Raw genomic sequence first — 25,690 nt, 5'->3', positions numbered from 1 at the left:
TGCTAAAACAGAAACAATAATAGCTTTCTGGATTATGAAGTGGCACCTATCTCTACTTACACTCTCTGGAATGTATAGGTGCTGATCCTGGACAGAAAGGGACCATGGCTCCTGTGGGCTAGGATTAACAGTTAAAGTATAAGGATTCAGTGAAATTTGAATTTGAGGCATAGAGTGAATAAATATTGTTGAGGAAATACTCCCAGGTAGGGCATATGAATGTTGTGTACCAAAGCTTTTTCAAATAGATTACTGAAAGAAAAATCTTTTTTATTGTTTATTTTAATTCCAGTTGAGTTAACATACAGTATTACGTTAGTTTCATGTTTACAATAGCGTGATTCAGTCGTTCTATATACTACTTGTTCATCAAGAAAAGTGTACTCCTAGTCCCCTTCATCTGTTTCACTCATCCCTCCGTCCACCTCCCCTTAGGTAACCTTCAGTTTGTTCTCTATTGTTAAGAATCTGTATTTTGGCTTGTCTCTTTTTTCTCCCTTATTTATGTATGTTTGTTTCTTCAATTCTACGTAAGAGTGACATCATATGGTATTGTCTTTCTCTGAGTGACTGATTTCACTTAGGATAATCCTCTCTAGATCCATCTGTGTGGCTGCAAATGGCAAGATTTCATTCTTTTTATGGCTGAATAAGATCCCACTGTATGTGACCATGTGTGTGTGTGTGTGTGTGTGTGTGTGTGTGTGTGTGTGTGTGTAAACATCTATCACCTCATTTATCACTTTATTAACAGAAACTTACATATTGTGATCTTGTAAATAATGCTGCAGGAAACATAGGGGTGCATGTATCCTTTTGAGTTATTGTTTTTGTATTCTTTGGTTAAATACCAGTAGTGTGATTGCTGGATTCTAGGGTAGCTCTATTTTTATCGTCTTGAAGAACCTCCATACTGTTTTCTAGAGTGGCTGCACCAGGTTGCAGGTTCCACCAACAGTGCGCGAGGATTCCCCTTTTTCCACATCCTCCCAACACCTGTTGTTCCTTGTGCTGTTAATGGGAGCCATTCTGACAGTATGTGGTAATATCTCATTATACTTTTGATTTGCGTTTTCCTGAAGTTGGGTGATGGTGAACATCTTTTCATGAGATATTTGGGCATCTGTATTTCTTCTTTGGAGAAATGTCTGTTCATGTCTGCTGACTATTTTTTAACTGGACTATTTGGTTTTTGGGTATTGAGTTGTATCTATTCTATATATTTTAGACACTATCCCTTTATTGTATAGGATATTTGCAAATATCTTCTCCCTTTCAGTAGTTTTTCTTGTGATTATTACTTCTTCACAGTTCTTCTGCTATGTGGAAACTTTTTGATAGATTCCCAGTAGTTTATTTTTGCTTTTATTTCCTTTGCCTCAGGAGACAGTGTAGAAAAGTGTTGCTTTGGTCCATGTCAAGAAATTACTGTCTGTGCCTTCTTGCAGGGTTTTTATGGTTTCAGGTCTTTAGGTCTTCTATTGAGGTTTTGAAACTGTTTTGAGTTTATTTTTCTGTATGGTGTGGGAAAGCAGTCTAATTTCATTCTTTTGTGCATAGCTGTCCAGTTTTTCCAACACCATTTGTTGTAGAGACTGCCCTTTTCTTTTTTGAAATTCTTGCCTGCTTTGTGGAAGATTAATTGGTCACATAATTGTGGGTTTATATCTGAGCTTCTATCCTGTTCCCTCGATTGCTGTGTGTATTTTTGTGCCAGTACCATACTGTTAGGATGACTACAGCTTTGTAGTATAACTTGAAATCTGGATTTGCGTCTCCTCCAGCTTTTTCTTTCTTAACATTACATTGGCTATTCAGTTTCTTGGTGGTTCTATACAAATTTTTATGAGTGTCTGCTTGAGTTCTTTTTGTTTAATTCAATGAGCCAACTTAAAGTACATCATTAGTTTCAGATGTAGTGCTCAATAATAGATCAGGTGTGTATAACACCTTGTGCTCATTGCATCATGTGCCCTCCTTAATGCCCATCACCCAGTTACCACATCCCCATCCACCTTCCCTCCAGAAGCCCTCGTTTTGTTTCTGTAATGAAGAGTCTCTCATGGATTTTCTCTCTGAAGACTTCCCATTCAAATTTCCCTCCCTTCCCCTCTGATCCTCTGTGGTGTTTCTTCCATTTCACATATGGGTGAACCCATGTGCCGATTGTCTTTCACTGATAGACTTATTCCCCTCAGCATAATACCCTCCAGTTCCAGCCAGGTGGATGTAATAGTAAGTATTGATCCTCTCTGACGGCTGAAGGATATTCCGTTGTAGATATGAACCACACCATCTTTATCCATTCATCTGTCTGTGGACATCTGGGCTCTTTCCATAGTTGGGCTAGTGTGGATATTGCTGCGATGAACATTGGGGGGGCAGGTGCCACTATTTTTCACTCAATCTATATCTTGCAGTAAATACCAAGTAGTGCAATTGCTGGGTCATAGGGTAGCTCCATTTTTAAGTTCTTGAAGAAACTTGATAACATTTGGCAGAGTGGCTGTATGAGCTTGCATTCCCACCAGCAGTGTAAGAGTTCCCCTTTCACCACATCCTCTCCAACACTTGTTGTTCCCTGCCTTGATTATTTTAGCTATGCCAGCTGTTGTAAGGTGGTATCTTTGATTTGTATTTTGCTGATGACTATTGATGTGGAGCACTTCTTCGTGTGTCTCTTGGTTGCTTGTAAGTGCTATTGGTAGAAACGTATGTTCATGTTTACACCTGTGTCTTATGCTGGGATAGGCGTAGTCCCAGGAACATGGAAGGTGTAATCTGCTTAGGTGTGGAGACCTTCAGAGACATTTGAATTGAGGGCTAGAGTTGAGGAGAGTATCAGGCTCAGGCTTGGCATTCAGTTATAAATAGTATGAAGTTAAAAATAAGCAGAGATTGGTTCAGGAATTCATTCCGATTTCTCCTGCTCTAAATCCTCCATGGAATTGGAAAAGGCATGATTTCTGATTGTGTTGTAAGAAGAGCCCTCCTCTTCGCTCAGGTGTCCCCGTTCGCTGGGGATTTGGAGCCAGGCCTCTGGGTGTGGTCCTTTAAAAAGCCAACCTAGGGTTGGGGTTAGGGCCTAGGATGATGCCTGGTTCAATCAGCCAACTGTGTGGGAAGACTCTTGGAGTGCTGAGTTGAGGGCATGGGTCAGGGTGAGTATTAGGCTCCAGGTCTGTGTCCAGCAGGCCACTGAATGTGGGGGGTGGCCTCAGTTGTGCATGCAGATTTCTCCTGCTCTGAGTCATTTCCAGAGTTCCAAACATCACGGTTTCCTTCTGGATGGCAGGGGGAGTCTTCTGGAATCGATTGGGTGTCCCTGTCCCTGTGGTTTGGCGCCAGGTCTCTGGGGACACACTCCTCCAAGCCCAACCTAGGGTCAGGTTGGGGTCAGTTAGGGTCAGGTTTTAGAGTCATGGGTTAGGCTCAGGGTTAGGGTTAGGGGTTGGGGTAAGGGTAGGCTTAGGGGTTTGCTAGGGTTAATTTATTGGTCTTTTAATATGAGTTGTCTATGCTTGAATAAGATATTTTCTTAGAGTATTTTACAGTGAGTAAAGATTAGTCTATAAGTCAAATTACAGAGAAGAAACAAATGTTTCAAAGCAATAATTGAAACTATATTTCTTGACATTTATGTTTTATGGTGAAAATAATTAAAAATCGAGTTGCTCTGTCACTTGTCTCACAGACACATTCACTGGCCCTGTCTTTCTGGTGTTGGCTGAAAAGTATCTTCTCAGTGGGCTTCCTTAATGGGCATCTCTGAATAGGATGCTTTCTTAGTCCTTAGCCTGCATTCCTTCCTATCGTTGATCCATTGATTATATCCCACCCTCTTTGCAAGCTCCCAGGTGGGGTTAGAGCTATACATTTGCACTAAGTAGATACTCCATAAATATTTATGAATTGAACAAGTATGGCTTTCTTTTTAATCAAAAATATCCACATTTTACCAGTGAATTTTTTACCATTTCAGAATATATTTGGAGAAATCTACTGCTCCATGAGTACACATCTGTCAAGACTTTGGTTTTCTTACGTCCTGTGTCATGCTTCCCTGAGCTAGCCAGAGTGCTCATGACTGATGTATGAAGCTCAGCTTCAAACCTTAGGGGTGAGTTCTGTTAAGGCGCTGGGGGGTATTTGGGGGTCTTGTCCTGCTGGACACCACTGTGTCATCTGGGGCTAGATGTGATGTGAGCACCCCCTCTTTCCCTAGTTTTTCCCATCCACCTCTACCCTCTGTCAAAATGTGGGTTTCCCACTAACTGTGTCTTTGCAGACAGACTCTGAGATGGGCTATGCTTGGGACTCATTGACGTCACAGAGTCTCGTTATAAACAGTGTCAAGGTCTTCTGTGGCACTGACATGAACTTTGTTCCCAGAATATGCCCCACAAAGAGTCCCATGAGAGTCTGGAAGTCCAGGAAAGATAAATGGGTGATTGTGGCTCTAGGTAAAACCACTCTGGGGGATCCTGCTGGAGGCCATCTCACCTCTCAGTCTGGCTCTTTCACTGATTTCCAGTATGACCTAGGAGAGTCATTTCAACTGAACTTCAGGCTCATCATTTCAAAAATAAGGAAATGTTTTTAGATTAATTGATTCATTCAGGACTATGGAATGAACTCATAGGAAGTTCTGGGCAGTCTCCAAGATGTATTTTACCTCAGGGTTCTGACTCCCATCCTCCTTGATCCTATTGAGTTCCCTCATTGGACAAAATGGCTGCACCATAGAAACGTCCCAGGGCAACGGTGGACTAGCAAGTGTCTTCAGGGTGTGCCCCCACGCCATCCAATGTGGCTGAGGGGCCATGAGCACTTTTGAACCCAAACCAAGGTTTTGGCTGTGCAGTCTTACTTGTACGAAAATAGCAGTGCCTGGATCGGGCCTTCAGTGCAAGAGCTGAGCCAGGTTAGTGAGGACCTGGCCCAGGACGCTAGCCCCATGACACTGTGAGGGGACTGTGAGTCCACAGTGAAGTCATGCAACGCAACAAGTGATTTTACATCAGGGTAGATGATGCAAGGTATAGTTTGGCAGCAGACATGACAAAAAAAATCTAAATGACAGAATAGTGTGTAGTTAAATGTACTCTATACTATGGCAGTGATGGGAAAAGTGCACGATGGGGTCAGAAAGGGGAATGGAAGTTCCAGGAAGCAGGTTGGAGTAATCAGGGGGCAGGGGGTGTCTCATGGAGGAAGGGACCAGACTTGTCACTAGTTCCACAGTGTAGAATCAGGGTGTGTGCTCTGCCTGACCCATGACCCCCGGGGGCATTGGGTGCATTCTAGCTCTAGAGGTTCTACAGACTGCAAATGGGTCTGAGCAGAGCCTCGGTGGTATGTCTTCTTGGTTCCTGGGTGCAGCTCTTTCTCAGCTTCTGGAGGCTCTTGATTCTCCTTTTGTTTTCCTCTGAGCTGCACTATTTTGCGTGGATTCAGTGCTGGTAGTTGTCATGAATTCTTCCTGAAAATAAGTGGAACAGAAGTCATCCTTGTTTCCTAAGTAGACCTGAATATATTCAATAATCATAGGCATTTCCCAGGCCCTTGGGCCTTCATCTGCTGGCCAAGTCTGAGATATTTGAAAACATCTTCTATTTTTAACAGGTTGAAAGAATTAGTTCGGTTTTTAAAAAATTCAACAAAGTCACACTTTTCATAATCTATAAAATGACCTGGAAACATTGAATGAACAAGGTTTGACTGGATGAAGAAAGAATTGGCTTTTAGTGGGGTTTGTGCCAATGTTTACTCACTCTTGCCCCTGTGTGGCCAATCTCCAGATAGCATGGGGCCGAAGTGTTCCAATTTAGCAGATTCAAGGGAGAATTAAGACAGAAGGTTGGTCCCTGAATTCCTTAGCTACTAAAAACCATCCTCTAATTTATGAGCGGTATTCTACATAGAGTATATCTTAACTAGATAGTAGGGTTAGGTCAGGGTTAAGTTGCATACAGTAACTATGGGCAGCCTTTTGTATGTCAATCTTACCTGCTCAAAGTAATTTAAAAAAATAAAATAAAATGGGAGAGGATATAGTCACCACAGCACAGCGCACATTACCTGTCCCAGGAGATAGGTAACTAAATGTAATTATTGTTTCATCTTAGCTGAGGACCAGGAGCTGGTCCTACAGGTACTGGGCAAGTAGTATCTGTGACCAGCTGCCCATCTCTCCCCAACACCCTACCCAGCTCAGCACATCCTCTGCTATGCTCAAGGTCAGCCAACAGATGATCCAGTGCAGATGTGACTCTCTTCAGGCATGACTTGCTTCTGACAGGTAGAGAAGTGGGCCAGCTCACATACACATGACATGTTCTTTTGGTTCCTTGCTATCTGCCTCCCCTTTCTGTCACCCTGGTCCTCAACCTTTTGCTCCTGTGAGAACTTGGGTTTGCAGAACCCTTCTGTTAATATTTCAAAGTGTAGATCTGTGTTTCCTTTGTTCCCTGTCCTTGGGTCGGAGATGAAGCTGGGAAAAGTCATCAGACTCTGAAAGAAACAAAAAGAAAGGTCAAGTGTGCTCTGCTTCTGGCACCTCAGACTTGAAAGCGATGGTCAATTACGTACTTCATGTTCTACACAATCAGTTTTAGGGACTCATAGATGCATGTGAAATGAAACTGTAGTAAAAGAAATCTCATTACTGAACTTTTGCCTTGCAGAACACAGTTTAGGGACACCGCCCCTCACTGCCCCTGTCATTTCCAGTCTGGCTAGTGCCCGGTCACACTGACACGTGTAGCCACACAAGGGCACAACCGTGACATCCTCCTGGAGCACTCCCAGACCCCTACCACCCAATCTGGCCAACTCTGTACAACCCCAGTCTTCCTAAGTGTCCCCTGTCATGGCACTTGTCACACAAGGCTGTCATTTGTTATCTCTCGGTCTGTCTTTTCTGCTTAGAGTAGATCTTTCTCATAGATGCGTGGCTGGATGACAGGTGGATGAATTGTTTTGGGATCAGTGTCTTAGAACAACATGTGTCCTTCAAAACCCTGATGGGCAGGGAGAGTCTCTGTCCCTCTATGTGCCCCCAGACTCGGTGGAACATAGTGTCCAGGACAAGGGATGTGGGAGTCCTCCCAGATGAAGTTTATTCTGTGAAGGTGGATTCCTTCTGAGATCATTATGGAGCCACATTGCGTGGCCGTTTCCATGGGACAGACAGCATGCTACTGCGTTGTATTCTCCTTGCACGCTGTGGCTAACAAAGAGGAGACACACACTCACACTCACAAGTTCACACTTACACCTCCGTTTCTGAGCATCACTACCATGTAAACTACAGTGAATTCCTATTGGGCTGCAGACCTGTAGATGTGCCATTCAAGGTGTAAATAGAGGAGGATGGAGATGGAGTTCTGGCTAAAAGGATGGCAGTCCTTGCCTCTGGGGTGAAGAAATTAGATTTTACCCAGAAGGTGCTACTTTCTACTCAAAAAAGTGACATGATCCTAGGATCTTTGAGAACAGAGATCGGCACAGATTTTTCCAGAAAGTCTTCTGTAAAGATTTTCTGTTAGGTGTTGCAGTCCATGTGGTGTCTCTGACAATGACTCCACTCTTGAATTGTGGCTTGAAAGCAGCCACAGACCATCCATAACTAATGTTCCCACCACACTTGACTGACAGAATACAGGGGGAGGTCCCATTTGGCCCATGGGTGGTAGTTTCCCACACCCAAGATCTGCAACATGATGGATGATGGGGGAGAAGGCTGTTCTTTCCCAGTGGCAGAGTGGGAGTACACTGGGATCTATCCACCTTGACCCTGGTCTTTCCACTTCAAAGGAAAAAAAAATAATAGTGAGATTGGCAACAATTAAGGCCTCAGGAATTCCCCCACATGTCTCTGGAGACCTTGAGCTTCCCACAAGTTGTCTGTGGTTGAATTCCATGTAGTTATTGAGTATGTCCCCATTGCCTGGTGGGTATAACTTGTGGGTTATAGACCATACAGATAGTCATCTTGTTCAGAACAAGCCTATGAACACATTTAGGGTTCTCCTGATTTAGGGGAGGATCTAGCATGTGTGGACTTTAGGACGAGTCTGATTCAGCCCTTAGTAATGTTATGGAGCACCTGGCTTCCTGGGTCCTCCGTGACACTGGCACAGGCCTGGCCTGGGCCACTTCTGCAGTTGTGATGGAAAAGCCCCTGGCCTGGGTGGTCCACCCCATGCTTGGCTGGCAGGTTGAGACCTGAGGTTCCTCTCACCTCATTGGCTGGGACCAGGTCACATGCGCATGGATGAGTCAATCCCTGGAGACAGGGATGGAGCCTTGAAGATTGGCACAGGTTGTTAGGACCTCTGTTGTAATGACTTTTCTAATGGCAGTGGTGGCAAGATCTTCTGGGATGCATCTGTTAATAAAATGAACATTAATTTCTGATAATAAGTGGTCCAAGGTGCTGGCTTAGCACCTAGCACCTCAGTCCCAGCACCTCGGTACTACTGTACTATTCTGCAGAGACCATGGCTGAGAATGAGCAGGGTGGATGGAAACTGGTCTGGAGTGCACACGGGAAGGGTATGTGTGTGTAAGGGGTTGGGGATAATAGCTCTGGCCAAGCTGCATCTCCAATTTACCTAGGTTCAAGAAGGTGCGGGGAATCCATGCTGTTTTACTGTCTGTCATTTTGCAGAGGAAGAATATGCCTTTTGCATGGAGTATGGCGAGACTTGTTCCAAGCATTCTGTAGTTGGCACAGAAGTCGAGGAGAACAGCACCCTCCATCTGTTAGGATAGGTGTGAGAGGCTGAGTGCTCTCAAGAAGGTGTCTGGATTTCGCAGGGCTCACTGTGAGCCTGCACACAGGACTGATGAGGACAGCTCACGGTTTTGTTCTGAGGATGGAGTATTGGAAGAAGGCGGTGTCTGTGTAATCCCGGGAAGGGGACAGATCTGGAGTCCACTGTAGAGTTACTTCGTGGGAGTGGCAGTGATCTGCAGCATCCGCTTTATGAGATGTCTGTCTTTTACTGAATTCTGGGTGTGGTTTCTGTGACTTTGTCCTAATGGCTGGGATTTCCAAGGAATGGGATTTTTGGGCTTCTCTGTAAGAGTTGGTCCATCAGGAGTGGGCAAGTCCCATTCTGCTCCTGAGAAGTGTGTCTCTAGTGGCTGGAGTGTGTGTTACAAGCCTAGAGGTCAATGGTGAGGTGGTTACAGTGGTCAGCAGGCTATTATGGTTGATGATTTTTATGGGTGAATTCCATAGGATGAGATGGTAGATCTTATTGTTAGGGATCCTCATTAAGTGTCCATAAAGGGTGCTTTCTCTGAGTTTCATATTTGATATCTTTTTATTGCTCTAATAGCGCTCCTTATACTTGGTATTTCAATAGCAGTGCACTACAACATTGCCTGCATCTTACCCATGTGTGATGAGATTTTGAGAAAGGAAAATGTTGTCAGTGCTTCCTCAAATTGTACACTGAAACAGCCAAAGAGTAAAATTTTATTTTTGACATGAAGTAGGAAGTATCCTGCTGTGATTCTTAGTTTAAACCAGGGGAGGGGCCCTCCTTTGGTACTGCTAATGAGTATCATAGGCTTTCTTAGGGAAGATTATCAGATTCTATTGGAAACTTGGTCTTTGTTATTGTGGAGGAATCAGGAGTTGACTAATTAGTTGTCTCTTATTTCATTTTCCATGAACATTTCCCCGATATTTCATTTCACACTTTTACCCTTGTGAAATTATCCCAGCTTTGGCACCAGATCACCCTTCTCTGCCAAGGATATGTTTGGGCCAAGAAAAAGTTGCTTCTGGGTGACTGGGAAACTCTAGGACCAGAATGCTGTCAGTAGGGAGTTACTGGGATCCTAAATTCCAAACCAGCTCCTGACACCCAGATGAATGACATTTCAGATTTAGAAACTTCAGATAGAAATTTTGTGTCCATGATGACAACTGAAGACAATGTGCCATCCCTAAACCTAATCTTAACCCCTAAATTTAACTCTGAAACCTAAACTGACCTTAAAGCCCAACCTGGAACCCTGAATCCCAAACCTGAAATTGAACCTGGAGTCTGGAATCTGAACATGAGCCCTGGATCCAAGCCATGAGCCATGAACCCAAGCCCTAAACCAGAACTCTGGGTCATGAACCCTGAACCCAAATCCCAACATGAACGCAAACCCCAAATTTGACCTTGAACTTAATCTCAGAAGCCCTGAATCATAAACCTAAAGCCCTAAACTCTAACTGTTCCTTTGCACTGACTGTAAATCCTCACTCTGACCTTAAACCCAAAGCCTGATCTAGAACTCTGACTGAAATCTGAACCTGAACCCAAATCCAAACCCTTCACACACTTTGTTTATCCATTCACCATTGATGGATATTTGCAGTTTCTATCTTTTGATTCTTGTGAACATTGTTTGGGTTGGGGGCTAGAGTTACGGTCATGGATTGGGGTCAGGGCCAGGCTTGAGATCAAGTTAAAGTCAGAGTGTGGGTCTGCGTCAAGACCAGGGTCATGTTCCATGTCCCTGTATGGGTCAGAGACTGTTGTCATTCCATATTGTTTCCAATTCATTGTTCCTTAACTATTTGGAGGGAAGTTGGGGGATACTGGGCTCACGCAGCTTGAATTTCCAGAATGAAATGGCTTCAGCTGGACCCCAGGAGGGAACAGGTGCTTCCATTGAAGGGTGAGCTCCCCTAGTCCTGCACTGCCTCCCCCACCTGCAGAGGGTGCAGGACCCCAGCTCCTGCCCTGAGCCTGGCCTGCACAGCCGCAGCTGGGACAGGAGTCTGGCCTCCTCATGACCTGCTGTGGAGACTTCTGGAGGATGTGGGGCCACTCTCACCCTGACGGGACAAGCTGTGGAGGATGTGGGTCCACATCCACACTGACAGAACCCACTGTGGGGGACTTGGGCTGCATCCACACTGACAAAGTCCAGCCTCTTCAGGACCAGCTGCTGGAGGTGAAGGCAAGGAGAAGCCACCTGAGTGGGAACTGGCGAGGGAGTACGTGGTCTCAGGACCTCACGGAGGAAGGGTGTGCTGTGTAGACACAGGCTTCTGTGGTTTTGTGTGTGGTGACATGGCCTCTGGCAGTGCTGTGGGCGGGGCTGTGGAGTCTCCCCTTTTCTGGGCTCTAATGTGCACCCCGGGTCCCGCATCTGTGTTTGTGCGCATGCATGAGGATTTGGTCCCTGGGGCTCCTCAAACAGTCTGCAGTCAGGGAGTGGATGTCTGCCTTGGTGCTTGTGCTCCCCTGGCCTTGGCCCTGCAGGGTCCTTCCCATGTCCACACCCGTTTCAGGGTTGGTCTGGAGTCTGGAAGTTTGGGAGCGACAGTGGGGACTCTAGATGGCTTTGGGGAGAGCAGGTATTTTCACAGTATAGGTTCTTCCCTGAGCACAGAGTGTCTTCCCATCTCTGTGGGTCTCCCTCCATATCTGTCATCAGTGTCTCATGGCTGTCAGAAGACAGGTCTGTCACCCCCTTTGTTCAGGGGACTCCTAGGTATCTTGTTCTTTTGGATGCAGTAGTAAATGAGATTGTTCTCCATAGTCTCTTTATGATGGTCCCTTCAGAGCACGTAGAAATGCAAGTGATTTGTGTATATTGATTTTGTTCCTTGCAAGTATCTTTAATTTATTAGTTCTGTTCACCTTAAACTCAAACTGCCAGTTACTTGACCAGCAAAATGGGTTTATTTGGGAAGAGCAGAGAATGGCAATCTTGGATGAGCAAGCTATGGTCACATCGCAGGCAAGTGTAAGAAACAAAGGAGAGGAACATCATTTCATGGAGAAGGAGGAAGAAGTTGGGAGGGGTGCTTGGAAGGAAAGTCCCCTGGAGAAAGGCAGGGGTCTGGGGTGATGGAGGATTCTCACCGGCCGAGCTGCGGGGATGGTGGATCTCTTGTAGGAGATGAACTCTCTGGCTTCCCCTGTGGGGCCTGGAATGGATGAGTCTCCCCTGTGGGGGATTGTAATGTGGGGCCTGTAATGGGCACTGAGTGCCAGGGGCCCCCTTCCAGCCTCCCCTTCTGGTGTCCCCAGTCCACTTTACTGAGGCTTCCCCTTCATGCTTTTTCACAGTTCTAGCCAGGTTGTCTTGGAGCATTGTGGGGAATTGAAGTTTTAAATCCCACTGCTTCTACTGCACCCTGGACACTGGGGCCCCTGATTTAATCCTGCCACTAGTCTCTTGCTAATATGTGGCCTCCTCCAATGGTTAGTGATCTCTCCATGGTGGGTGAACTGGATCTGGCAGGACTTGGCCTCCATCCTGAAGTCTGATGTCCTCTCTGCTTCTGTGACATGTCGATGTGGATGTTTGGAAGAGTCATGTACTCTGCAGTGATTTCAAATCTGCATCAATTTGTCACAGCAGCACAAATATGCTTTATCCTCACACTCCTCAACTGTCATTTCTTTACCACATTTGCCACTTTACATGGGCTACTTCTGTGCATTTTACCCCAAACAGGGACACTGGCCCGTGGAACCACCATGTAACTCCAAGTGAGGAAATCATGACGGTTCCCACATTTGAACCCAGACCACAGGCCCACTTCAGCTGTCACCACCTGCCCAACAGTCTGAAATGTCTTCCAGTTTTCGTCTTCTGGATCTTCTTCCAGGACTTTCCCTTCTTTGGGTAATGTTTATGGATTTAAGGAGCACAGAGGGCTCCAATCAAGTGGTATTTCTATATGGCTAATGTCACTGGGGCTGTTTTCATTGTCCATCCACGTAGTGACATGCATCAGTCCTTCATTCACTTTTTCACGGTGACTAAATATAAGAACACAAGAGCATCCCATGGTTGTACATCATTCTACAGAACTTTTTAATTCTCTTTGAGGGAGACTGTATGAGTGAAACACCAGTTCCTCATTGCCCTTTCCCCTTGGCCGCTGTTGCCACATCCAGCTTTGTGTCCCAGACACCTCATCCAAGTAGGATCATACAGTATCTGTCCTTCCGTGACTGGCTGATTTTCCTCTGCGTAATGACTTCCAGGTTCAATCCATGTTGTAGCCTGTGTCAGAACTCCCTTCATTTTTAAGCCTGAATTGTGTTCCATTGTATATAACCACACTTTGTTTATCCATTCATCTGTCAGTGGACACTTGCGTTGCTTCCACCTTTTGGCTGTTGTGAGAAATGCTGCTCTGAATAAGGGTACTTCTACTTTCAATTTCAGGGGGCATATAGGCTGCAGTGGAATTCCGTGTTTAATATTTTCAAGAACTACCATATTTTTACCCCACAAATGAATCATTTTATTTCATTCCTTCATAGGCAGAACAAGATTGCCATTTATGGGTCTACCTCATTTTGTTTGTTCTTTTCCCCATGGATGGACATTTGCATAGTTTCTGGTTTTTGCCTATTATGAACGCTGCTGCTATGAATATTCCTGTACATTTTTGTTTGTTTGTTTGTTTGAACCAGTGTTTTCAGTTTGGGGGGTATATATCTAGGAGTACAATTGTTCAACCATATGGTAACTCTACTTTGATCTATTTCAGTAAACGCCAAACTATTTTATAAGTAGACTGTACCATTTTCCACAACAGAGGCTAAAGGGTTTCAGTTTCTCAACATTCTTTTGTTATTTTTAGTTTTCTTGATCATAGTGATTCTACTTGTGTAAAAGGACACCTAACTGGTTTAAATCTTCATTTCCATAAAGACTAATGATGTTTAACATCTATTCATGTGCCATTCACCATTTGTATGATTTCTCTGGAAGAGGGTCTATCCAAGTCCTTCGTCCATTTTAAAAATGGGGTTGTCTTTTTGTTGAGAAGTTGTAAAAGCTCTTTACATATTCTGGGCAACAGACTCTTATTAGATAAATAATGTACAAATATTTCCTTCCATTCTGGGGGCTGTCTTTTCACTTTCTGGATAGTATCTTGTGATGTACAAAGATTTTTAATTTTTTTTACATTTCTTTTTTAAGTGAGAGAGACTGTGAGAATGGACGGGGGAGAGGGAGAAGGAAAGAGAATCTTAAGCAGGCACCACTGTTAGCATGGACCCTGGCATGGGGCTCAATCTCATGACCTTGAGATCATATTCTGAGCCAAAATTAAGAGTTGGACAGTTAAACAATTAGCCACCCAGGCACCCAGGACAGATTTTTAATTTTGAGGATATTATTTTATCTATTTTTTTCTTTCCCTTCTTATGCTTTGGTGTCACATTTAAAAGCATTGCTAAATCCAAGCTTATGAAGATTTATTCCCATTTGTTTCTTCTATATTTTATCATTTTACCTCTTACATTAAAGGCTTTAACTTATTTTGAGTTAATATTTATATGTGGTGTGAGGTAAGGGTCCAGTTCCATTCCTCTGTACATGTATAGCCAATTGTCTAGCACCCTTTGTTGAAAAGACCATTCTGTTCCCACAGTGTAATGTTGTCTATCCTTGTCAAAATTCAGAGGACCATAGATGAAGGGGTTTATTTCTGGGCTCTCAGTTAAATCCCACTGATCTGTATGCATACTTTAAAATTTTTAAATTTTATTTATTTAACAAAATTTTTAAAATTTAAATTCAATCAATTAACATAGCATGTATTATTTGTTTCAGTGTATATGTATACCTTTGCAACAGCATCACAATGTTTTATTTGCTGTTGCTTTACATTAAGATTTGAACTTTGGAAGTATGACCTTTCACCTTTCATTTTCTTTCTCAAGATGGTTTGGGCTATCTTGTGGTCTCTTAAAATTCCATATGACTGTTACAATTAGCTTGTGCAATTCTTCCCAAAGGCCTTTGTGAAATTTCTTGGGAACACATTGAATTTCCACATTGCACTGGGTACTGTTGCCATCTTATCAATAGTACGTCTTTTCATCACCATGGGGTTTCCTCAGATTTATTTAGGTTTCCCTTACTTTCTTTCAGCGATGTTTTGTAATTTTCAGTGTAAAGACATACACCTTGATTACATCTATTCCCAAGTGTTTTGTCAATGTTGATGTTCCCTAAAATGAAATTGTTTTCTTTTTTTTTTTAAGATTTTATTTATTTATTTGACAGAGCGATCAGAAGTAGGCAGAGAGAGAGAGAGAGGAGGAAGCAGGCCCCCTGCCAAGCAGAGAGCCTGATGCGGGGCTCGATCCCAGGACCCTGAGATCATGACCTGAGCTGTAGGCAGAGGCTTTAACCCACTGAGCCACCCAGGTGCCCCTGAAATTGTTTTCTTAATTTCCTCTTTGGATGATTCATTGCTAGTGTATACAAATAAGAGACATTTTTGTGTCTTGATATTTTGTCCTGTAACTTTGCAGAATTAGGGAACTGGTTGTAATCATTTCTGTTGATTCTTTAGGAAGCTCTCTATATAAGATGATGCCATCTCTGGTCTCTGAATAGACCTAGTTCTACTGTTTCCTTTCACATGTAGATTCCTTATTTCTTGCCTCACTGTTTTGGGTAGAACTTTCAGTACAATACTGAGCAAGGACTGAAAGCCAGCATGATGGACTTGTTTGTGATTCAGAGTAGAGCTGTCAGTCCTCAAAATTGAGCATGGTGTTTGATTAGGGTTAGGGTGGGGCTAGGGGTTAGGGTGCGGGTCTACCTGTCCTTTGCTATACAGAGCCCATTCTTCAGAGTGATCTTTTCAGAACATAACCTTTGAGCCTCTCTGTGATCCACTCCCCAGCTGCCCATCCTCTCCAGCTTCATATTTCCCACCCTATCCCCCAACTCCATGGGCCTCCCACGTATGTGTTCATCCCATATGTGCCTCGGGCCTGACTCCAAGCCTTTACATTCTCTCTGCCCTCTGCCAGGAGCACTCCTCTCTCTCCACTTCATGTCTGACTTGTTCCCCCATTGGCTGGACCTGGACTTACCCCGGTGACCTGACTTGTGGCTGTTGGGTGTGTGAGGTCTTGTCCCCTATTTAAATGTAGTACCTACTTTTCCTGGGTGAGCGAATTACTAACCTGCCAGGTATGGGGCATGTACAGGGAAGTAGCCTTAGTGCCTGTGTGAAAAAAAATCAGTCTTGGGGTGCCTGGAAGGCTCAATGGTTGAGCATATGCCTTCGGCTCAGGTCGTGATTGCAGGGTCCTGAGATCAAACCTCCACCATGTCAGGCTTCCTGCTCAGCGGGGAGCATGCTTCTCCCTCTTCCACTCCCCCTGCTTATGTTCCCTCTCTGTTTCTCTCTCTGTCAAATAAATGAATAAAACCTTAAAAAATTTTGTCTAGAGGGGCTCACCACCATTGCTGACAATGGGGGAGCTGCCCCACAGATATTCCCCTCAAAGAGAAAGGACTTACAACTTCTTGGGGCCAGGGAGATGGAGACCTGGACCTGGAAGCTTACTCTGTTGGATTCACAGCTGGGGCCCAAGCAAGCCCCCTCTTCTTCCATCGGTCATCTTTCCACTTCCCTGCCCATGGGCTGGACCTGATTCCTGATCTGGGGAAGTTTGAGGGTAATCGACTCCTAGGAATAGCAGTGTTTGACTGATGGACCTTGTCAGCAAAAGGCCGAGTAGCCTTCAAAGGAGGAACCTAGAGGGGGTGGAGAGCGCTCTGTGGGGGCCAGCGACAGCCTACTCAAAGCAAAGTGGGGCAGGTGGCCAGCCCTGCTGATTCTATCCATCGGTAGGCTATAGAAAGGAGGGCTGTGCCCAAATGTGCTCCACTCCTGACTGGAGGGCACAGGACCTCCAGGGGGTTGGCCAGGGGAGGGTATCCGCAGGGTTTGCCTCAGAGCTCAGCACAGGGGGTGTGTTCCTGGCTCCAGCATGCTGACTGTGGGGTTGGTTTCCTGCCTCTGAAGCCTCAGGCTCCCCTTTGTATGATGGGGTGCTGATGGCCCCCATCTCTGGGAGTAGAAGATAGGGAGGTCCCATGAGCAGATTTGTTCTGGACAGGCTGGGACAGTGGCTGTTGCTTAAAGCAACCTAGGGTCTGCCCCCTTGAAGAAGGTGAACAAGTTGGGTGCTTGGGTGGCTCAGTGGGTTAACCTTCTGCCTTCAGCTTAGGTCATGATCCCAGGGTCCTGGGATTGAGCCCTGAAATTGGCTCTCTTCTCAGCAGGGGGCCTGCTTCCCCTCCCCCCCCACTCTGCCTTCCTCTCTGTCTACTTGTGATCTCTCTCTCTGTCAAATAAATAAAATCTTTAAAAAAAAAAAAAGGTGCACACGTCCATGACCCCCATTTCTGGGGTCCTGCTGCTAGCCTCTGATAGTAACCCTCCTCCTGGCTTGCCCCTTGTCCCTGTAGATAGGTGGTCTTCCTTCAGTTGTTCCTGCAGAGGGCAGAGAAGCCCATCATAGTGGGACACAGGGTCACCTACTAGGTCTTTATCCACAAGCTTGCTGCTGGGTCCATGTGCCACCGGGGAAGGCTGGAGGGTGGTGGTCCTCGAGGTCCCCAGCACCCTGCACTGGTAGGATGTGTCCCTGCAGTGCATGGTGATGGTCAGCCTCTTCTGTGAGCAGCACTTCCTCCATGAGGTGGACAACCTGGTGTGTGCAGATGTGGACATGAAATTCTGCAACCATGTGGGCATGGAGATCCTGTCCCCCCTCTTTGGCACCCTGCACCCCAGTTTCTACTGGGTGGCCTGTGAAGACTTCAGCTACCAGCACCGGCCACAGTCCCAGGCAACATCCCTAGGGACCAGGGTGACGTTTACTACATGGGGGCCTTTTTTGGGGAGATAGGTAGTGGAGGTTCACCGACTGACCTTGGCCTGTCACCAGGCAATGGGGGTCGACCTGGCCAATGGGATCGAGGTTGAGCGGTGTGATGAGAGCCACTGAACAGGTACCTGCTTGACCACAAGCCCAGGAAGGTGCTATCCCTGGAGAACCTGTGGGACCCACAGCGCCTTGGCTGCCCTCCCCACCACCTTCATGAAGAAGCTGAGATTCCCACCATGCCCAGGAATCACCAGGACATCCAGGAATCATGAGGGGCTGTTCCCCTCTCCATCGGGGGTGCTGTCCTGAGCAGAGCTGTCAGACCAGTTTCCTACTTCTGTCCCCTTGAGGGAGACCGTGGAGCCCAGCACTGCCCTCACGGGCATGTCTAGGGCCCCCAGCTGCACCCGCACACAGGAGGCCTGCCTGGCAACACAAGGTCCTCTCTTTGGGGTCACTAATTTTGATAACTTCTGGGTCATTTGGAGCTGTGACGGCTCCAGCTTTATGTCGGATGTTTTTCCTGTGTCAGTGCTGAGCAGCCATCTTTAAAAAGAACAATTGAGGGAAATGTTTTCTTCCTGGTTCTAGGAAAACACAACCTGGTGGGGCTGAGAGTGCTCCTGCAGCAGCCTGGAGCCAGGATGACCTCTGGTTGGGTCTTCCTTCCCAGTCCGTGCACCTTGCCATGGCCATGGGGCTTCAGGGTCTGGGGTGCACTGAGCCACCTCTCAGACCTCCAGTCTTCTGACCACTGGAGACCATGGCCATGGCCCCTAGCTCAGCCTCCAGGAACACGGAGCCCTCTGAGTTATGTACTGTTTCTGCCTTGGATTTATTTTTTAATTTAATTTAATTTTTAAAATTTAAATTCATTAGCCAACATATAATATATCAGTAGATTTTAACACAGTGTTCAGTGATTCATTAGTTGCCTATAACACCAAGTGGTCATCACAACATGTCCCCTCCTTAATATCTGTCACCTAGCTACCCCATCCTGCCATGCCTCTCCCATCTGTCACCCTCAGTTTTCTTCTTGCAGTCCAGAGTCTCTCATGGTTTGTCTCTCTCTCTGATTTCAACCTGTTCAGTTTTCCCTCCCTTCCCCTGTGGCCCTGCACTCTATTCCTTATGTTCCACGTATGAGTGAAACCATATGATAATTGTGTTTCTCTGCTTGACTTCTTTCACTCAGCATAATCCCCTCCAGTTCCATCCATGTCAGTGCAAATGGTGGGTATTCATCCTTTCTGATGGCTGAGTAATACTCCATTGTATATATGGACCACATCTTCTTTATCCATTCATCTGTTGAAGGACATCTAGGCTCTTTCCACAATTTGGCTCTTATGGACATTGCTGCTATGAACATTGGGGTGCAGGTTGCCCTTCTTTTCACCACATCATATCATTGGGGTAAATACCCAGGAGTGCAATTGCTGGGTTGTAGGGCAGCTCTATTTTCAACTTCTTGAGGAATATCCACACTGTTTTCCAGAGTGACTGTACCTGCTTTCATTCCCACCAACAGTTTAGGAAGGTTCCCTTTTCTCCTCATCCTTGCCAACACTTGTTTCCTGTCTTGTTAATTTCAGCCATTTTAACTGGTGTGAGGTGGTATTTCATTATGATTTTGATTTGTATTTCCCTAATGTCGAGGAATGGTGAGCACTTTTTCATGTGTCAGTTGGCCATCTGGATGTCTTTTTGGAGAAATGTCTGTTCATGTCTTTGGCCTATTTCTTGATTATATTATTGTTCTGTGGGTATTGAGTTACCTAAGTTCTTTCTAGATTTTGGATACTAGCCCTTTATCTGATATGTCATTTGAAAATATCTTCTCTCATTCTGTTTGCTGTCTTTTCGTTTTGTTGACTATTCCCTTTGCTGTGCAAAAGCTTTCTATCTTGATGAAATCCCAACAGTTTATTTTTACTTTTGATTCCTTTGCCTTTGGAGACGTGTCTAGCAAGAAGTTGCTGTGTCCGAGGTCAAAGAGGTGCTGCCTCTGTTCTCTGCAAGGATTTGGGTGAATTCCTGTCTCACCTTGAGGTCTTTCATCCATTTGGAGTCTATTTTTGTGTATTGTATAAGGAAATGGTCCAGTTTCATTCTTCTTCATGTGGCTGTCCCATGTTCCCAGCACCATTTATTGAAGAGACTTGTCTTTTTTCCATTGGACATTCTTTCCCGCTTTGTTGAAGATTCATTGCCCATAAATTTGAGGGTCCATTTCTGCATTCTCTATTCTGTTACACGAATCTATGTGCCTGTTTTTGTGCCAGTACCATACTGTGTTGATGGGCACTGCTTTGTAATACAGCTTTTGGTCACCTGCCTTTGTTTTAAATGGTTATTTCTGTGCTGGCATTTGTGAAATGTGGGCACTCACTCAGTCTGGATGCACATCCTGTTGAGATTCTTCAGTGCCCATCGGTGGGTCTGCACTTGTACCCTCATCTGCCTGCACTGCGTCTTAGCAAGCATTCACTGAGTGCCTACTGTGAGCTCAGTCACCAACAAGGGTCAGATCAGGAGAGTGAGAACTAAGATACAGGATCCCTGCCCTCCTAGGACTTGCAATGGCCCTGTCCTCCTGACTCACTTCTTTCCTACTGTGATGTAATTGACATACAGCTGATAAGCATGACTCAGGGTACAATTCAGTGTCAATAAGTACATTCACCATTCTGTACCTGCTACCTCCATCCATCACCACCACTTCTTCATCATCTCAAACTGAACCTCTACCCATGAGACCTGAATCCCCATTCAACCTCCCCCTGCCCCAGCACCCAGCAGCTCCTTGCACCTCTATGAGTTGGAGTGCTCTCTGTCCCTCACAAGTAGGGTCCTCCAGTATCAGTCCTTTAGGGACTGGCTTATTTCGCATAGCACAATGGCCTCAAGCTCTGTCCCCATGACCCTGGATCTGACACACTTCTCCCCAGAGGAATGTTTCAGCCCTCTCCTGTCTAAGCTGAGCCTCCTCTGTCCCCTCTGCTCCCCTCATGTTCCTCCTCAGCCTGAAGATGATCCCAACCAATCTGCAGCTTTGAAGACCAGTTCAGTCCAGATGCCAGGAACATACCTAGGGGGTCTCAGGCCTTACCTACCCCATCTGTCCTGTCCAAGTCAGGTGCCTGCACCCCCCCACGCCAGCTGGCCACCTGCTCCTCTCACAGATGTCTCCATCTCAGGAGAGGGAAACACCAGGTCCAGACCCTTGGATGCCTCTGTGACTTGCTGCTTTCCACCAACTCACCAAGTAGTGAGGTGTCTACTGGAGGACATTCGATGTCCAAACCATTTAAAGGCATATGTGAGTCTCTGCTTCTTAGGGCAGTGGATAAGAGTTGGGGGAAATAGAAAACAAGCAGAATCACTAGAAGAAAGGCTGAGTGGTGAGGAGTTCTGGAGGAGAAAGGCCTGGAAGCTCTGAACTATTCCCAAGCCCCTGGGACACTGCATGCATGGGCTGGATGCCTGCTCAGGGCTGACCTGAGAAGGCCCAAGGCTCAGACCTCTGGTGATTGTCAAACTCAGCAAGTAAGAAGTGAAGATCAAGGCAGAGTGCTAAGAGGCCTGGCTGGTGCTGAAGGTATATCCCGACACCCACACAGCCACACCCTTCCGCCACATCTGCAAAGACTGGAAGTTTTGTTTTCTTTTTCTTCTCAGAAGGAGGGCAGTTTCCAGATGTTTAAGGAAATTTTGCCCAATCATCATTGACCACTACATTCAAAGACCAGACACTTCTGTGGTGACACACAAGGGATACAAACTTGACAACATCAGTTCAGAAATGTCACTAAGCCAACAGCAGAACTGCAGTGAGAGGAGAAGCAGCAGTGAACCCTGGAGAAGGGAAGAACCGGTATTTGACTTGCTACATTATTCAGTGTCCAAGATCCAAAGGCACAGAGATGAGTGGTGGTGACACAGGAAAGGAATTTATTTCAGTGCAGCCGACACTGTAACACAGAGGACTAGTATGGTCTCAAGGTGCTGAAAACACTCCTGGGCTTTTACATGAGGAAAATCTAGGACAAAGGTCGGTGGGGAGCTGCAGGGGGTCAGTAAAGTTCTGGTCAGTCATTGTCTTTGGGCCCATCACATGGGGTCTTGCTGGTGTCAGGCAGTGTTTATTGCTTGAGGGGTCATTTTGGTGTTCACCCGGTCTCTCACTTGAGTTAACAAATGAGCCTGAAGGAAGGACATCATCAGTTAGGAAGTACAGATGAAGTTCAGAGTGCAGGTGGGTAAAGTCCTCTTTCACTCCAAGAGCAGAGGAGCTCTGAGCCTCTGCTACACACCTTGCCCTATTCATCGCTTCCAGCTGCCTGGTCCTGAGTTCTGTCCTTTTAATGAACTGGTCATCTGATAAGTAACGTGTTTCTCTGAGTTCCATGAGCCACTCGAGCAGCCTATTTGAACTTGAAGAGGAGGTTGTGGGGACCTTCGATCTGTAGCCATAGCTCAGAAACACGGGTGACCTGTCTGCCCAGCCACTGGCTGACCACTAAGTTAACAGCATGGGATTCAGTGGCCACACACAGCAAAGAACACAGACTTGACCAAGTTAGCTCAGAAAAGTCACTAAGCCAACAGTAGCAACTGCAGTGAGCAGCCATAATGAAGCCTGGTGTGGGTCTGATTTCAGGATGCTTCCATGACAATATTTATCATCACACCCTGGACTTGTCAGTGGGGCCAAGTCTCCTGGCTCGGGGTCAGGTAGCTTCCTACAGGTTCCACCTGCGTCTCCCAGGCTCCCTCAGCTGTGCACAGCCCTGTGCTGCCACCCAGCAGAGGGCAGTTTTAACTAAGGTCAGAAAGACAGGATGCATTTTCCGGACTCCCCCTGGATCACCCCCCACCAAGAGCTGAAGAGAGAAAAGTTTCCTTCAACTCCTCTTAACATCCCTGGCTGGGTCTGGAAATTGACAAAGACAAATGAACAGGAGAAATGCTGGCCAAGTGTATTGATTTTTTTGGTGGGAGCCTCACATGAACATGGAGACCAGCATAGCCGACTGGAACAGATCTTCTGTCTTTTAGACAAAGAAGGAATCAATATGTGAGGAATTGAGAGACACAGGGGTTTGGACTGGGGCTGGAAATGATAAATAAGTAACTAGGAAGACAAAGGTTAGTTTAACTAGGTTTGTTCCTACAGCCCTTGTGGCCCTAAATTCCTTGAATATGGTGATAAGTATGTCCTCCTTGTGGTCTGGGCAGAGAAAGTGCCCCATGGGAGCATTCTGATCTGCTTCATGGAAGAAGGGCTGATGGCTGGGAGATCAGAAGGCCCTTCCTGCTTCTGCTCTATGCAAAATTCTTTCAGTTTCTATATTTAATTTGCCAAGGTGCCAAATTTGGGGTAGTGTGTCCTCACCCTCACTGGCCTTGTGCTGTACTCCACCTACTCCTAGTATCCAGGACATTGAGTGGGCTGCTGTGGAGACCTCCCAGCCCTGGGGCAGCCTCTTGTCCCAGGAGGCATCTGCCTTGAGGGGAGGGTTGCCTATGGCTTCCCACATGAGTGCCCTGTTGCTAAGGGTGGATGCCCCTCCTCAGGGAGACTAGGTGAGAGTGTGTAGACCTTACCTGGAGAAGCTGACTTCATTTCCTGGGAATGGGTACCTGGTAGTGGGATCATACAGGAGCTCTATTTTTAGTATTTTGGGGAAGTTCCATACTTTTTTTTTTTCTTTCTTTTTTTTTTTTTTATTAATTTTATTTTTTATAAACATATAATATCTTTTTATCCCCAGGGGTACAGGTCTGTGAATCGCCAGGTTTACACACTTCACAGCACTCACCACAGCACACACCCTCCCCAATGTCCATAATCCCACCCCCCCCAACCCCCCTCCCCCCATTAACCCTCAGTTTGTTTTGTGAGACCAAGAGTCACTTATGGTTTGTCTCCCTCCCAATCCCATCTTGTTTCATTTACTCTTCTCCTACCCCCTTAACCCCCCATGTTGCATCTCCTCTCCCTCATATCAGGGAGATCATATGATAGTTGTCTTTCTCCGATTGACTGATTTCGCTAAGCATGATACCCTCTAGTTCCATCCACGTCGTCGCAAATGGCAAGATTTCATTTCTTTTGATGGCTGCATAGTATTCCATTGTGTATATATACCACATCTTCTTTATCCATTCGTCTGTTGATGGACATCTAGGTTCTTTCCATAGTTTGGCTATTGTRGACATTGCTGCTATAAACATTCGGGTGCACGTGCCCCTTCGGATCACTACGTTTGTATCTTTAGGGTAAATACCCAGCAGTGCAATTGCTGGGTCATAGGGGAGTTCTATTTTCAACATTTTGAGGAACCTCCATGCTGTTTTCCAGAGTGGTTGCACCAGCTTGCATTCCCACCAACAGTGTAGGAGGGTTCCCCTTTCTCCGCATCCTCGCCAGCATCTGTCATTTCCTGACTTGTTAATTGTAGCCATTCTGACTGGTGTGAGGTGATATCTCATTGCAGTTTTGATTTGTATTTCCCTGATCCCGAGTGATGTGGAGCACTTTTTCATGTGTCTGTTGGCTATCTGGATGTCTTCTTTGCAGAAATGTCTGTTCATGTCTTCTGCCCATTTCTTGATTGGATTATTTGTTCTTTGGGTGTTGAGTTTGCTAAGTTCTTTATAGATTTTGGACACTAGCCCTTTATCTGATATGTCATTTGCAAATATCTTCTCCCATTCTGTCAGTTGTCTTTTGGTTTTGTTGACTGTTTCCTTTGCTGTGCAAAAGCTTTTGATCTTGATGAAATCCCAATAGTTCATTTTTGCCCTTGCTTCCCTTGCCTTTGGCGATATTCCTAGGAAGATGTTGCTGTGGCTGAGGTCGAAGAGGTTGCTGCCTGTGTTCTCCTCAAGGATTTTGATGGATTCCTTTCTCACATTGAGATCCTTCATCCATTTTGAGTCTATTTTCGTGTGTGGTGTAAGGAAATGATCCAATTTCATTTTTCTGCATGTGGCTGTCCAATTTTCCCAACACCATTTGTTGAAGAGGCTGTCTTTTTTCCATTGGATATTCTTTCCTGCTTTGTCGAAGATTAGTTGACCATAGAGTTGAGGGTCTATTTCTGGGCTCTCTATTCTGTTCCATTGATCTATGTGTCTGTTTTTGTGCCAGTACCATGCTGTCTTGATGATGACAGCTTTGTAATAGAGCTTGAAGTCCGGAATTGTGATACCACCAACTTTGGCTTTCTTTTTCAATATTCCTTTGGCTATTCGAGGTCTTTTCTGGTTCCATATAAATTTTAGGATTCTTTGTTCCATTTCTTTGAAAAAAATGGATGGTACTTTGATAGGAATTGCATTAAATGTGTAGATTGCTTTAGGTAGCATAGACATTTTCACAATATTTATTCTTCCAATCCAGGAGCATGGAACATTTTTCCATTTGTTTGTGTCTTCCTCAATTTCTTTCATGAGTACTTTATAGTTTTCTGTGTATAGATTCTTAGTCTCTTTGGTTAGATTTATTCCTAGGTATCTTATAGTTTTGGGTGCAATTGTAAATGGGATGGACTCCTTAATTTCTCTTTCTTCTGTCTTGTTGTTGGTGTAGAGAAATGCAACTGATTTCTGTGCATTGATTTTATATCCTGACACATTACTGAATTCCTGTACAAGTTTTAGCAGTTTTGGAGTGGAGTCTTTTGGTTTTTCCACATATAGTATCATATCATCTGCGAAGAGTGATAGTTTGAGAAAGTTCCATACTTTTCCCACCAAGGTCTACACCAGATGATTTTACCTATAAACCAGAGATTTTTCAAAAACCTCTCCAGCAGAAAACATGTTGAGAACATTTTAAGGCCTTGTGAGGTATACCAACCATAGGAACAAACCAGTAACTCAGAAACGATTGAAATGAAGAACTGGTTCTCCCTTTTCCATTTGTAGTTAGTGTGCTGGCCCGTGGTTCAATCCCACCTCAGGCAGCTGGAAGGTTGACTGCC

At 45.4% G+C, this 25,690-nt stretch overlaps 1 pseudogene; it reads left to right on the top strand.

Moving 5' to 3' along the window:
* The first annotated feature begins 15,502 nt into the window (after nt 1-15,502).
* LOC111153198 lies at nt 15,503-17,965 on the top strand (annotated as a pseudogene).
* The last annotated feature ends 7,725 nt before the right edge of the window (nt 17,966-25,690 follow it).

Source organism: Enhydra lutris, unplaced genomic scaffold (assembly GCF_002288905.1).
Source record: "Enhydra lutris kenyoni isolate GAN:26980312 unplaced genomic scaffold, ASM228890v2 scaffoldscaffold3, whole genome shotgun sequence".
Classification (NCBI taxonomy): domain Eukaryota; kingdom Metazoa; phylum Chordata; class Mammalia; order Carnivora; family Mustelidae; genus Enhydra; species Enhydra lutris.
Note: the sequence above shows the minus strand (reverse complement) of the source record. Positions and strands in the feature narration are given on the sequence as shown.